At 46.1% G+C, this 15,054-nt stretch overlaps 1 protein-coding gene across 1 annotated transcript in view; it reads left to right on the top strand.

Annotated features, from left to right (window-relative positions):
• Positions 1 to 15,054, top strand: part of NTN3 (netrin 3) — a gene marked incomplete at its 5' end in the record, with an annotated part of 83,335 nt that overhangs the window by 45,991 nt on the left and 22,290 nt on the right.

Raw genomic sequence — 15,054 nt, forward strand, 5'->3', positions numbered from 1 at the left:
GAATACAGCATCCAGTTTTGGTTACCATGTTACAAAAAAGATGCTGAGACTTTGGGGGAAATGCAAAGAAGAGCAGCTAAGATGATTGAAGGCCTGTGTTGTGATTCAGGGTCAGCCTGTGGGTTCGGCAGTTGGGTCGGATGACTCAGAGGAGGAGGAGGAGGGGGGTGTTGAAGAGCTTGCTGAGGGGGTTGGACAGTTTGATGAGAGCCCTCAGCCAGGCCCCTCCCACCTGGTCACGACGCAGACCCAGCTGTGTGAGCCTGACAGTGTGGATGAAGATGACCCACAGCTGGCCCTGTTCAAGGACGCCCGACGCAGGAGGCAGTCAATCAGGAGTAAACAGAGGAAGGCAAAGGGGCTTCTCGGAAGGAGGCAGAGAGAAGCCACGCCCTGAACTGTATTTAAGGGGGAATGCGTGGGAGGGCTGGTTTGCTGAAGGCAACCGCTTGAAAAGCTCCTGTTTCTTGGTTTGTGTCTTGTTCTATTTGTTTTTGTAGCAATAAATTTGGCAGGCGTTATTCCAGCCTCTTGCCTTCTTGTAAAAGGGGTCGTCCCTGCCTTTTCTGCAGGGCCGGTAGCAGGCTGGTACAGAACAGCCTGGAGACTAAAAACATATGAAGAACGGTTGCACGATTTGGGTTTGGTTAGTCTTTTGAAAAAAAGAAGGTCATGATAGCAGTCTTCCAGTATTTGATGGGCTGCCACAAAGAGGAGGGGGTCAAATTGTTCTCCAAGGCACCAGAGGGCAGGACAAGAAACAACGGATGGAAACTAATCAAGGAGAGAAACAACCTGGAATTAAGGAAAACTTCCTGACAGCGAGGACAATTAAGCAGTGGAACGGCTTGCCTTCAGACGTTGTGGGTGCTCCATCATTGGAGGCTTTTAAGAGGGGATTGGACAGTCACTTGTCTGAAATGATGTAGGGTCTTCTGTTTGAGCAGGGGGCTGGACTAGAAGACCTCCAAGGTCCCTTCCAGCTCTATTCTGATTCTGATTCTAACTGGTTTACCCTGGCTGATGAACCTGCCTAGATAGACAGCAAAACATCTCTCAAACTAGCAACAAAAAAAATTAGTCCAGTTGCAACGATTCAACCTTCAGACAACTTCAGACAACCTTCAGACAAATCTACCTGGAGGATTGAGAATCTTCATCCACATCAGTGGATGCTTTTTCACTCTTCTTCCCAAGTTCATACATGATCTATATGCAGCTTTTTCATGACTTGCCGCAACTTTCCATTTCTTCCATTTGTGTCTTTCCCACACACCCCTTCCAACTTTGTTTGTGTCACTGATGAAGATGTTGGATGCAACCAGCCTAATTCATGAAGGGTTCTAGAAAGCACTGCACAGCATACAGACAGGCCCAGACAAAGTGGCGTGGAAGGGACGTAACTTGAAACGGTTACTGGCAGGCATTTACACATTGATGAAACCCTACAAAAAAAAAGATCATTTTGGTGGGACTGTGCACTGAGATTTCCTTTAAGTGAAGTTTCACCAAGGGCTTGGTACAACCGTGCAGGCGCACAAGCCCACAGGCCCCAAAAAAGCTCTTCAAGAAAGCTTTGTGAATAATCACATTTAGATTTCAGTTGTTTACATGTGTTTTGTCAATCACGCATGCTCTTTCGGGAAACTAAGGGGGACAGGAAAGATTCAAGAACTTAAGAAAGTATGCATGTTCAATTCTGGAATTAATTTTAGAAATTCCCTTCTTTAACATTCCAAAGGAATGGAATGCAGGATAAATTGAGGAACAGAAACAGGACGAGGGAACTATTGTATCCTGCATACCAATGGCAAACCTACTCTTCCAAAAACAGGTCTCACAACTCCAAAATTGCACAAGAGAGGTGAAGCAGACAGATCCCACCAGGCTCAGGAGAATCCAGATTTCGTAGAGATATATGGAAAATGCTTAGGAAGCTCTCCCTTCCCAAAAATTAAGAGGTGGGAGAAGAGAATGAAGAGAGGAATGAGAATATGAAAGTGGTAGAAAATCAGGAAAGAGGCATGGAGTCTCCTCGAAAGTGGGGTAGAACAGAAGTAAAGATAGGAATTGAATGTCCACTGAGAAAGATCAGGTCTACCCATGAAGGTCCAATTAAACTGATCAAATCGGTCAGTCCTAGAGGAGATCAACCCTGACTGCTCTTTAGAAGGCCAGATCCTGAAGTTGAAACTCAAATACTTTGGCCACCTAATGAGAAGGAAGGACTCACTGGAGAAGAGCCTAATGCTGGGAAAGGTTGAGGGCAAGAGAAGAAGAAGGAGACGACAGAGAATGAGGTGGCTGGATGGAGTCACTGAAGCAGGAGGCATGAGCTTAAAGGGACTCCAGAAGATGGTAGAGGACAGGAAGGCTTGGAGGAACGTGGTCCATGGGGTCGCGATGGGTCGGACACGACTTCGCAACTAACAACCACATTGTTACTCGTGCCTATGCACAGGAACCTTCTCAACTAAGGGTTAGCACCTGGTAGGAGTTAGATAAAGGTCAAGGGGGGGGGTGTTGTTGGACTTTGCTTGCTTGTGACCACATAAAAATTCTAGGCTGATCCCTCTTTTAAGTCCATCCCTCTTTCTTCCACTCCTTCCTTCCTGTACATTGATTTATTGACAGCTTCTGCAGACTGAAGGAATCTATTTAGAGACCCGATCTCCTCAAATTACTATTCTCTCAATCCATCATCCCACTCAATCAATGCTCAACAGATGTTTTTTTGTTGGTTTCCCCTCCATAGACATCTGCTGAAATTTCCATGCTAAAACTAAATCTATCACCAGGTTTGTCTGGATGGATAAAATTGCCAGGTTTCCTTCAACTGCTTTTTTTTCGTCAATGTAAAACAGCATTTTAAATCCTCTTTATTTTTGGAAAACGACCAAAGAAATTCAACAAAGGGTCCACAGATTGTTTTCTTTCTTTCTGATTTTCCTTCAAAGTGGGGGGGGAACCCAGTCGGCAAGTGTCCTTAATACTAGGCAGCATCAAAACCTTTGGTCTCTGAAACCTGGCAGAGACAAAACCATAGAATAGAATAAGAAAGTTGGAAGGGACCTTAGAGGTCTTCTAGTCTAACCCCCTGTTCAAGCAGGAGACCCTATACCAGGGGTAGGCAACCTTGGCTCTTTGATGACTCATGGACTTCAACTCCCAGAATTCCTGAGCCAGCATAGCTAGCTCAGGAATTCTGGGAGTTGAAGTCCATGACTCATAAAAGAGCCAAGGTTGTCTACCCCTGCCCTAGACCATTCCAGACAATTGGCTATCCAGCCTCTTCTTAAAAGTGTCCAGTGATGGAGCACCCATAATTTCTGAAGGCAGGCTGTTCTACTGATTAATTGTTTTCACCGTCAGGAAATTTCTCCTTAGTTCTAGGTTGTATCGCTCCTTGATTATTTTCCATCCATTGCTTCTTGTCCTGCCTTCAGGTGCTTTGGAAAATAGGTTGAGACATGCACCCCCTCTTCTTTGTGGCAGCCCCTCAAATATTGGAACATTACTATCATGTCTCCCCGGTCCTTCTTTCACACCAAAAAAAGTTTCACAAAGAAGCATGCTTTCTCTGGCTGCCACATGTTAGCTTTCTGAGGGCTCAAACGGTGTTAATCCCCATCGTATCTTCTCATTTATTTATTTATTTATTTATTTATTTATTTATTTATTTATTTATTTATTTATGGGACTTACATGCCGCCCTATCTCCCGAAGGACTCAGGGCGGCTAACAACAATAAAATACAGCGATAGAAAAGTTAAAAAGAAATAAATTAACAGCCCCAATAAAATAAATTAAAATTAATAAATTAAAAATTAAAAAACATTTTAAAAATCCCTGTCATCAGTCCAGGTCAGCCTGATGAAAAAGGAATGTTTTAAGGCCGCGGCGAAACGACCGGAGATCCGGGGCCATCCGGATCTCAAGGGGAAGTTGGTTCCACAGGGCTGGCGCTCCCACAGAGAAGGCCCTCCCCCTCGGGGTCGCCAGCCGACATTGTCTAGCCGACGGCACCCTGAGGAGGCTCTCTCTGTGTGAGCGCACCGGGCGATGGGAAGTCGTTCCCGGCAGCAGACGGTCCTGCAAATATCCCGGGCCTAGGCCATGCACAAGGGGACAAATGAGTGCAAATCTACAGCTTCTCAGGGAAAAAACCATGCACAATTTAAACGCAAACGTTGGTGCCGTTTTCTGTAAAAAGAATTACCAAGTGCTACAACAGAACAAGCTTAGGTGAAAACACATGGAAGGATAATAAGGACCAGCAGTGGAACGAAGCTGAAGAATCGCCACTTATGTAGGCATTGATGGATTACAGTAATATTGCCTGGGCCAAAGATTGATAAGACACTGCAAAAAGTGGCATCTTGATGGGATGGTGGAGGGCAATTTGTTCCACCCTTTGGGGTGTTAGGGAGGTCTTCAGGAAAGACTGCACCCATCAATCAAGTTGCTGACACAATCGCATCCAGATTGCTTCTGCACAGCCTTTCCAATCCCTTCCACGAGATCAACTACTAGTGAGTGAGCCGTACAGTAAAGTGCTGCAGAGCCAAGATGGCTCTTCCTTAGGTTTAATGAGACATCTCCTTGCCCACATTCCTCAAGAACATAGAATAACAGAGTTGGAAGGGACCTTGGAGGTCTTCTACGCCAATCCCCAGCTCAACCAGGAGACTGCCCTTCTGGACAATGGCTGCCCAGTCTGTTCTTGAAAATCTCCAGTGATGAAGGCAATTTTTGAAGGCAAAGCTGTTCTACCGGTTAATTGTCCTCACTGTTGGGAAGTTTCCCCTTAATTCCAGGTTGCTTCTCTCTTTGACCAGTTTCCATCCCTTGTTTCTTGTCCTGCCTTCTGGTGCTTTGGAAAATAAGTTGCCCGCCCCCCCCCCCTGCCTCCTCTTTGTGGCAACCTTGAAAACCACTTGGAGGCTCCAGCTGGTACAGAATGCGGCCGCGAGAGTTGTCTTGGGAGTTTCCCGGTACTCCCATGTTACACCTTTGCTCCGCGAGCTGCATTGGCTGCCAGTTGTCTTCCGGGTGAGGTTCAAGGTTTTGGTAATGGTTTTTAAGGCCCTACATGGCACGGGTCCGGAGTACCTCGGGGATCACCTGCTGCCGGCGTCAACTTCCCTCCGCCCTGTGCGTTCCCACAGAGAGGGCCTCCTCAGGGTGCCACCGGTCAGAGAACGTCGGCTGGTGGCCCCCAGGGGGAGGGCCTTCTCTGTGGGCGCTCCGGCTTTATGGAATCAGCTGCCGGTCGAGCTCCGGATGGCACCTGACCTTCGCTCCTTCCGACGCGGTCTGAAGACCCATCTATTTGAACAAGCCGGCCTGGCCTGATGGGGATATGTTGGGGTTTTAATGGGGATTTTTATATTGTTATTGATTGTTTTAGCTGGGCTACTATTTAATTCTTTTTAATTTTTGTATCCTGTATTTTTATATGTGCCCTGTTCACCGCCCTGAGTCCTTCGGGAGAAGGGCGGTATATAAATATAATAAAATAAATAAATAAATAAATAAAAATAAACCTCTCAACTACTAGAATACTGCTATCATGTCGCTACTGCAATAGTCCTTCTTTTCTCTGGACTAGCCAGCCAAACGCAAATCCTGCAACCGTTCCTCATATGCTTTAGTCTCCAGGCCTTTGCTCCAGTGCATTTGTGCTCTCGGTGTGTTGGTGCCGTTCTAAATAATGTTCTTATGCAGCTTCAGTTGTGGGAAGTTGGGTTATGGCTTTGCTGGTGGATCATTTGGTTTCTGTGGGTGGTTTTTCAGTAGACCTGTGTTTCTAGTTTGCCATCATGGTTTCTGCTGATCAGGATATCCAGGAAAGGTAGTGAGACTGTGGCTGTTTTCTTCTCTGATAAACTGGATTCCTTTGAAGCTGGTTTGTTGATGGTTTTGTGGGTGATTATTTAACTGGGCCTTTTTTTATTATGGTGAAGGTGTCGCCTACATATCTGATCCATATTTTGGACTGTATTTATGGAAATGCCATCTTTGCTTCCAGTTGTTGTATTATGACCTCTGCTATATCTAAGCTACAAATATTCTTCTTTATTGATCTTTGATTAGCTTGTACCCAGACGTTGCTCAAACAGTATCAGTGAAAAAAAGAGACTGACTGGTCCTCACAATTACGACCGTCATAGCATCCCCACAGCCAAATGATCAACACTTGGGCACTTGGCCCAGTTTTTCACAATTGCTCTTCTGGGTCAAAGAATGTGATTTCACTCACTTCTTGCAAAAAAAAAAGGTTCCATTGCTCCCAATTTGATATCAAGGGTCAGAGTTCAGAGTCTTCAGATTTTAAAATGAGGGGTGTTTTCTGTAGCCACCAAGAGGCGCTGAAAAGATGCCTCCCCAGTAGATTAATGTCGAATAGTCCATTTATGCTTGGCTTATGATTGTATATTGCCTCTTAATGGGCATTATTAGGATATAGGTGAAGATAAGCCATGGAACAGCTCTCCTGGGCTACAAAAAAGAAAGACCCAATCTCCAGAGGGATCTTATATAATTTAGGCTTTGAGATCCTGGCTGAGGAATTCTGGGAGTTGAAGTCCACAAGTCATAAGAGGACCAAGTTTGAAGACCCCTGATCTAGAGAGAGAGAGAGTGGAGCAGAAAACCAGGCAAATACCTCCGCTTACTGCAAAACTGCAACGTCCTCCCACATCTGGGCTGTTAAGTACCGCAGTGAAGGACATCAAAGAAGGAATACATCAGGAAAAAGGGTGGAAGCGAGGTATTGGTTTCAGTAAATCGTCCTTCCAGGTCACATTCCAAAAAGAAAACATGCAAATGTTGTTAGAGTGTCTACTGAAGGTTCTTACAAGAGTGTTGGTTGGAAAAATATAACACAAACTGAGTGAGGAGCTCTGGTAAGCTCAGCAGAGGAAGTCTGCTAAAGTAGTCTGCCGAATTATCTGTGGTTTTCTCTCTATACACACTGCTCCTTGTTCAAATATAGGTCTTTTGCTTTTTGTCAAATGTTCCCAAGGATTTTCTCTCTCTCTGTCTCGTCTATCCTTTGTAACCCACCAACCTGGGTATAGGGTATGGAAGATAGACCATGTCATCTTCTCACCCTGTTGGGAAAAACTAACACTAGCAATAGCACTTAGACTTATATACCGCTTCACAGTGCTTCACAGCCCTCTCTAAGCGGTTTACAGAGTCAGCATATGGTCCCCCCCAACAATTTGGATCCTCATTTTACCAACTTCGGAAGGATGGAAGGATGGGCCAACCTTGAGCTGGTCAGGATCGAACTGCTGGCAGTTGGCATTCTAACCACTGCACCACCAGGGCTCTTAACAGTCTGCTAAGTGCTGATAGACAACTCTGTTGCCCACTAGACCAGTGTTTTTCAGCTTCAGCAACCTCAAGACGTGAGAACTTCAATTCCCAGAATTCCTTAGCCAACCATGTTGGTTGCTAAACGAACATTTTGTAAATTGAGGAATTTCAAAATCACAAAAGGGAGGCTGCATAGGAACAACCAACCAGTCTCTAACACTGATGTGGCTCTTCTCCTTGCAAGCGTGGATTTCATAAATGTTTTCTCAATTCCTGGAGCGTTTTTAGCCGTTTAAGCCTGTTAAAAGGGAGTAGCAGCCCTACTACTTTGATCAGGCAAAATCTAGTCCAGGAGCCAGCTCTGTAATTCGAATACGGCTGGAACCTGGCCGAAGTAGTTGTGTGTGATCACCAAGGCAGCTGAAGCCAGCCACAAAATCCATATGGAAATAAAGGCAAACAACCCAGAGTGTACATCCCCTGATGAAATGGAGAAAGGAGACATTATTTTAGACCCAAAGCGATAATTAGATAATGTATAGGAAAAAGTGCAGGCCTGCTTTTTATTAATTTTACTAATGCATCCTATTAAAATGTTCCTGATATTTTGGGGGACAAAGGTTCCATTATCTTCCAAATAACATTTAACGTTTAATGCATGAGTGTGTGTGTGTGTTTTGTGTCTCTGTGTGCGTGTGTTTGTGTGTGTGTTTGTGTGTGTGTGATACACCAGCTCTTGTTCTTAGTGTGGAGTTTGTTCAAGCTGTTAGCTTAAGTATCTGAGCTATCTGCAACTCATCTATTTTGGCTCAAAGTTGCTATTTCAATTGAATTTCAGAGGAAGGAAACATTAAGTTGCACTGACCTTTCCCAACTTTTATTTACCCTCTTTTTGGACCCCCCCAAATCCCAGAAATCTTGTTCTGACGTGGCATTCTGGGAACTATAATTTGAAGGAACTGATTGGGCAAGACTGGATTCCCCAAGGGGAAGAAGAATCTTTCCTTAGTCTCCATTGGATCAAGATCAAGTTGGCCACCAGGATCCATCGCTACGAAATTTAGATTTCATTTAAAAAAAACAAACGGAATGAGGTTCAATTCACAATAAGCCTTGTTTCCACACCAGAACAAGAAAGCATCTCAAACAAATCAACAGAGAAGTGTAGTTGAGGAATCATTTCTAAGGAGGCCCAAGAAAGCTTGTTGGACAGTTCCCCAAGTACATTATGAGCAGCTGCCTGTAGTCTCTTGAAATGCGAGAATTACACTCTCCAATTGTGATTAGCCAACTCTTCAAATCCAGTTGCTGTTTGTTGTTGACATGTGTGTCAGAGAACGAGTGTTTTGAATAACCCGACTTGGCAGAGACATTGCCCAAGCGCCTTCCATCTCGCTCTCTTTGCAGACAGTTATTATGTTCTGTTCTCTATGGTTTGCTGCTTTCTTAGCATGCTGACATTTAGAAATGGAATTTACTTTAGTAAATAAACCCTACGGCGAATCTGTTTGGATGGAGCAAGTCAGGTCAACATTGCCCCGGTTCTCCTCACTCAGATTTAGCCTTTAGTCAAAAGCGTCGGCCTTGTACTCAGTTATTCCTCTGGGTCAGGAGTCTCCAAACTTGACAACCTTAAGACTTGTGGACTTCAACTCCCAGAATTCCCCAGCCAGCATGGGATGAGTTGAAGTCCACAAGTCTTAAAATTGCCCGGTCTGGAGACCCCACAAAATTAGGTTGCTGCCTAGTCTGTTCTGTTCTCAGTGGGTCCCTCACTTTCTTAGATCCACCAGGAGTCTCCAAACTTGGGAACTTTAAGGTAAAGGTAAAGGTTCCCCCGAACATGCGTGCTAGTCGTTTCCAACTCTAGGGGCCGGTGCTCATCTCCGTTTCAAAGCTGAAGAGCCAGCGCTTGTCCGAGGACATCTCCGTGGTCATGTGGCCGGCATGCCTAGACGCCAAAGGCGCACGGAATGCTGTTACCTTCCCACCGTAGTGGTCCCTATTTTTCTACTTGCATTTTTACGTGCTTTCGAACTGCTAGGTTGGCAGAAGCTGGGACGAGTAACAGGCGCTCACTCTGTTACGCGGCACTCGGGATTTGACCCGCCAAACTGCCGACCTTCTGATCGACAAGCTCAGCGTCCTAACCCACTGAGCCACCGCATCCCTTTTTTGGCAACTTTAAAAGACTTCCAAAATTCCCCAGCCAGCGTGGGGAGTTGAAGTCCACAAGTCTTACGTTTGCCCATTTTGGAGATCCCTGATCTTAGTGGATCCAGCGAGCGACTCAGTGAGAACAGAAAAGATTAGGGAGCAGAGAAGATACTGGACCATCAAACCTTCGAGTTCCTTGCGAGAGTTGAAGGTTCTTAGTTCCAACCAGTTGGCTTCTATCCATAGAGGAGAGACGGGCCTGTTGACCTTGGAAAAGAGCCTTGAGGTGGCCCTGATGGCCTTCTGGTCCTGGGAAAGCATTCGTCCCCCACCTCTCCCCCCTCCTTCCTTTCTTTCCCCCCACCCAATACAACCAGGCATTTCATCTCTCAAGCTTAAGCCCACAGCAGGTGTGTTGGATTCTTTGAAGGACATAGAAACAGACCTCTGTTTGTTTCAGGAATTCGATTTTTCAGGTGTTCCAACTCTTCCAGCAAATGCCCCCATTTTCAACCTGCCCCTCCTTGCAGACATCCCCAAACTTCGCTTTTCCCCCCCCCTCTCTCTCTCCCTGTGCCTTATCTATCTTCCATACATTTCCAGAATAATCTTTACATCCAGTAAGCTGCGTAGTGAGGGAGGGGCAGCAGCCCGGCACTCATCAAAATTCATTTTATTAGTTTAATTTTTGTTTCTTTCTCAGCTTAATTTTTTATTTCTTTACCTGATCCCTTTGACTTTGCGTCAAGCTCCTCCTCGGCCCCTCAAAGCAACACCCTGGCCCGTGTATCTAAGAGAGGACATATGAATAAATCCAATGTTAAACGAGCATTTAAAAAAAAAAGAAGCAAATGGGCAACGTTCATAACGTTCCTGCAAAGAAAAAAAATTAACTTCAGCCCAAGTTCAAACCGAGTCCTTAGGCTGCACTGCAGAATTTGCTGACTAGGAATCTGGACTAAGTAAAAAAGGGTCATTAGGCCTTCCTTCCTTTATTTATTTATTTAACTTTATTTATTTTATGGCAAGTTCGGAGGAAAAATACACAAGCACGGAGAAGGAAAGAAATCAATTAATTACAGCGCAAACTACAAAAAACCACAAACTGTAAACAGAAGTTGAAAAAGAAGAGGAGACTGCAAGAACTAAGGGGGGGGAGGAAACAAATATATAACAAAGGCAACAAAGGAGGGGGGGAAAGGGGGGGAAGTAAATTATAAACAAGCTAAGTGTGCCTGCTCATGAAATTGGCACCAAAAAGAAAATAGACTGTATCGTTTTTTGACGAGTAGGAAATATTGTATTGTATTTATTGGATAGGGGACGTGGTGGCTCAGTGGGTTAGGATGCTGAGCTTGTCGATCAGAAGGTCGGCAGTTTGGCGGGTCGAATCCCGAGTGCCGCGTAGCAGAGTGAGCGCCTGTTACTCGTCCCAGCTTCTGCCAACCTAGCAGTTCGAAAGCACGTAAAAATGCAAGTAGAAAAATAGGGACCACTACGGTGGGAAGGTAACAGCGTTCCGTGCGCCTTTGGCGTCTAGTCATGCCGGCCACATGACCACGGAGACGTCCTCGGACAAGCGCTGGCTCTTCGGCTTTGAAACGGAGATGAGCACCGGCCCCTAGAGTTGCAGGGGAACCTTTACCTTTTATTTATTGGATAAATTACATACGTGTCTTGGATCCAGTTACTTCTCTGGATAATTTTGGTAGCAATTCCTCATGTCCATGGCTAGTTTCTTAAAAATCCGTCCCATTAGATCTTTCTTGAAATTTCTGTTGCTAAACAAGACCGTTGTTACGTCAGTTTTGCCCCATTTTACGACCTTTCTCACTCACCGTTGTTAAGCGAATCACTGGAAGTTGCTAAATTAGTAACACGGTTGTTAAGTGAATCTGGCTTCCCCCCATAATAATAATAATAATAATAATAATAATAATAATAATAATAATAATAATAATAATAATAATAAGTTGGAAGGGGCCTTGGAGGTCTTCTAGTCCAACCCCCCTGCTCAGGCAGGAAACCCTATAGTGCCATTTCAGACAAATGGCTCTCCAATCTCTTCTTAAAAACCTCCAGTGTTGGAGCATTCACCGCTTCTGGAGGCAAGTCGTTCCACTTGTTCTAACTGTCAGGAAGTTTCTCCTTAGTTCTAGGTTGCTTCTCTCCTTGATTAGTTTCCATCCGTTGCTTCTTGTCCTGCTTTCAGGTGCTTTGGAGAATAGCTTGACTCCCTCTTCTTTGGGGTAGCCCCTGAGATATTGGAACACTGCTATCATGTCACCCCTCACCCTTCTCTTCATTAAACTACACATACCCAATTCCAGCAACCGTTCCCTATATGTTTTAGCCTCCAGTCCCCCAATCATCTTTGTTGCTCTTCTCTGTACTCTTGACTTTGCTTGGCAGAAGGTCTCAAAAGGGGATCACGTGACCCCCCGGGATGCTGCGTAACCATCATAAATGTGAGGCAGTTGCCAAGCGCCGAGCACCTTTCCCACACCAAGTCCAATGGTCCACATTATTGCCATATGTAAAGAAAATACAGAATAACGGAGTTGGAAGGGACCTTGGAGGTCTTCTAGTCCAACCCCCTTCCCAAGCAGGAGAAACTACACCATTCTGGGAAAATGGCTGTCCAGTCTCTTCTTTAAAAACTCCAATGTTGGAGAGAGCCCACATCCTCTCACCAATTGTTCTAACTGTCAGGAAATTTCTCCTTAGTTCTGGGTTGCTTCTCTCTTTAATGATCTTCCATCTGTTGCTTCTTGTCCTGCCCTCTGGTACTTTGGAGAATCGGTCGATCCCTCTTCCTTGTAGCAGCCCCTCAAATGTTGGAAAACGGCTATCATATCAATCCTAGCCCTTCTCTTTCTTAGACTAGACAAAACATTTAAACCTATTTGGTGATCTGGTGTCAACCGCATTTGGTTGAATGAAGGCTGGACTCTTTATGGGCTCTCTAAAACAGAGATCCCCAACCCTTTGGGGCACCAGGGACCAGTTCCGTGGAGAGAGGTTTTTCTGCGGACTGGAGAGTGTGTGGTTTTGTGTGCTGCCTGCATCCCACAGATGGGGCTTTGCTTGTTTGTGTGGACCGGTTGCTGGCATGCCACGGCCCGCTGCTGGTCCACGGCCCGGGGGTTGGGGATCCCTGAACTAGGCAATGCCAGGGCATTAAACCATCCTTAAATTGCTAGCTTAGTGTTAAGGGCAAATGCAGCCAATAGTTACAATAGCCATGCTTGTAAAGCAGAGGTCCCCAACCTTTTGGGCACCAGGGACCGGTTCTGTGGAAAGAGGTTTTTCCGCAGACCGGAGGGTGTGTGGTTTTGTGTGCTGCTTGCATCCTGCAGATGGGGCTTTGCTTGTTTGTGCGGACCGGTTGCTGGCATGCCGTGGCCCGCTACTGGTCCATGGACCTGGAGGTTGGGGACCCCTGAACTAGGCAATGCCAGGGCATTAAACCATCCTTAAATTGCTAGCTTAGTGTTAAGGGCAAATGCAGCCAATAGTTACAATAGCCATGCTTGTAAAGCAGAGGTCCCCAACCTTTTGGTTTTTCCGCAGACCGGAGGGTGTGTGGTTTTGTGTGCTGCTTGCATCCTGCAGATGGGGCTTTGCTTGTTTGTGCGGACCTTTTGCTGGCAGGCTGCGGCCTGGTACCGGTCCACAGACTGGGGGTTGGGGACCCCTGCTCTACAGGACCATAAACCTTCCTTGCCATTTCATGTGACCCAATCTGCACGTGCCTGTGTTGACTACATGATTGTGGGCCATCACGCCCAGCTTCTTGTGCCAGTTTTGGTCTCACCGTGCTGGCCAAGTGCCCAAGCCCGTCGCAGGTTCCCCAAGGCTCCGTCGCACCCCTAATTCAGCTGCCGCACGAACAGTCCTGGAGGAATTCACCAGGAAAAGGCTCGTAGCTGTAACACCTAATTAAGTTACATCTCTCTCTTAAAACAAAATATTCCTGTCCAAAAACACAAAAGGAAAAGAAAAAGGCCAGAGAAATAAACCAGATGTGCAAGCTTGCTCAGTCTTTCTCTTTCATATTGTGCAAACGGAGACAGGCACAGAAAGCTGATGCCAAATTTCGACTGGTGAAAATATTTCAAGTTAATGGAAGCCAAAGCCAGGAGCTCTTAGTTATGGCAATTTTGCCCTGTTTACTTTTTTTATATATATCCAGCTTCATTCAGCCATCTCCCGTTCTCGTCTTGTTCCTTTTATTCTCTTCTGCCCTTCGTCCGCTTCTCTTTATTTGTATGCAGGCAGTCCTCAATTTATGACCACAACTGAGCCCAAAATTCCCCCAGTTGTTAAGTGAATCACTGCAGTTGTGAAGTTAGTAACCAGGGGGTGAAGTGAATCTGGCTTCTGCTTTGACTTCGCTTCTCAGAAGGACACAAAAGCTGGATCACATGACCCGGGGACACTTCATCCGTCATAAATATGAGTCAGATGCCAAGCGTCCGAATTCTGATCCCATGACCGTGGGGATGCTGCAACGGTCGTAAGTGTGAAAAATGTTTTTCGGTGCCACTGTGACTTCAAACAATCGCTAAATGAGCTGTTGTAAGTCGAGGACTACCTGTACTTGCTTGGGCATCCTACTAGCTGACCTGTGGCCTGAGTCACGCACCCTCCTTCACAAGCGAAATTGCTCACGAGCGAAGCCCTGCAGAATACAGGCAGTCCTGACTCGCAACCCGTTCATTTACTGACCGTTCAAACTTACTACAGCCCTGGGAAAAAAAACCTGACTTACAATCGGTCTTCGCGCTTACAACCTTGGCTGCGTCCCCAGGGTCACGTGATCAAAATTTGGGAAGCTTGGCAAACAGCACAGACAAGAGTTGCCCTGTCCGAGGGTCGTGTGATCCCTATTTGTGACCTTCCTAGCCAACATCCGATAAACAAAGTGAATGGGATAAGCTGGGTCTACTTAATGCAGGGGTCCCCAACCCCCGGGCCGTGAACCAGTACCGGGCCGCAGCATGCCAGCAGCCGGTCTGCACAAACAAGCAAAGCCCCATCTGTGGGATGCAGGCAACACACAAAACCACGCACCCTCCGGTCCGTGGAAAAACCTCTTCTCTCCACGGATCCATTCCCTGGTGCCCAAAAGGTTGGGGACCTCTGATTTAATAGCTTTATCATTCATGTCACAACTGCAGTGATTTGCTTATCAACCATGGCAGGAAAAGGTTATAAAATCAAGCATGATTCCTTTAACAAGAACTTCTTATCCCATTTGTCCTAGTCATAACTTAAGGATTACCTACATAGCGGTTGTGATTCAGGGTCAGCCTGTGGGTTCGGCAGTTGGGTCGGACGACTCAGAGGAGGAGGAGGGGGGTGTTGAAGACCTTGCTGAGGGGGTTGAAGATCTTGCTGATGAGAGCCCCCAGTCAGGCCCCTCCCACTTGGTCACCACAGAGACCCAGCTGTGTGAGCCTGACAGCGTGGATGAAGATGACCCACAGCTGGCCCTGTTCAAGGACGCCCGACGCAGGAGGCAGTCAATTAGGAGTAAACAGAGGAAGGCAATGGGGCACCTCGGAA

The sequence above is a fragment of the Vipera ursinii genome (assembly GCF_947247035.1).
Source record: "Vipera ursinii genome assembly, chromosome: 13".
Classification (NCBI taxonomy): domain Eukaryota; kingdom Metazoa; phylum Chordata; class Lepidosauria; order Squamata; family Viperidae; genus Vipera; species Vipera ursinii.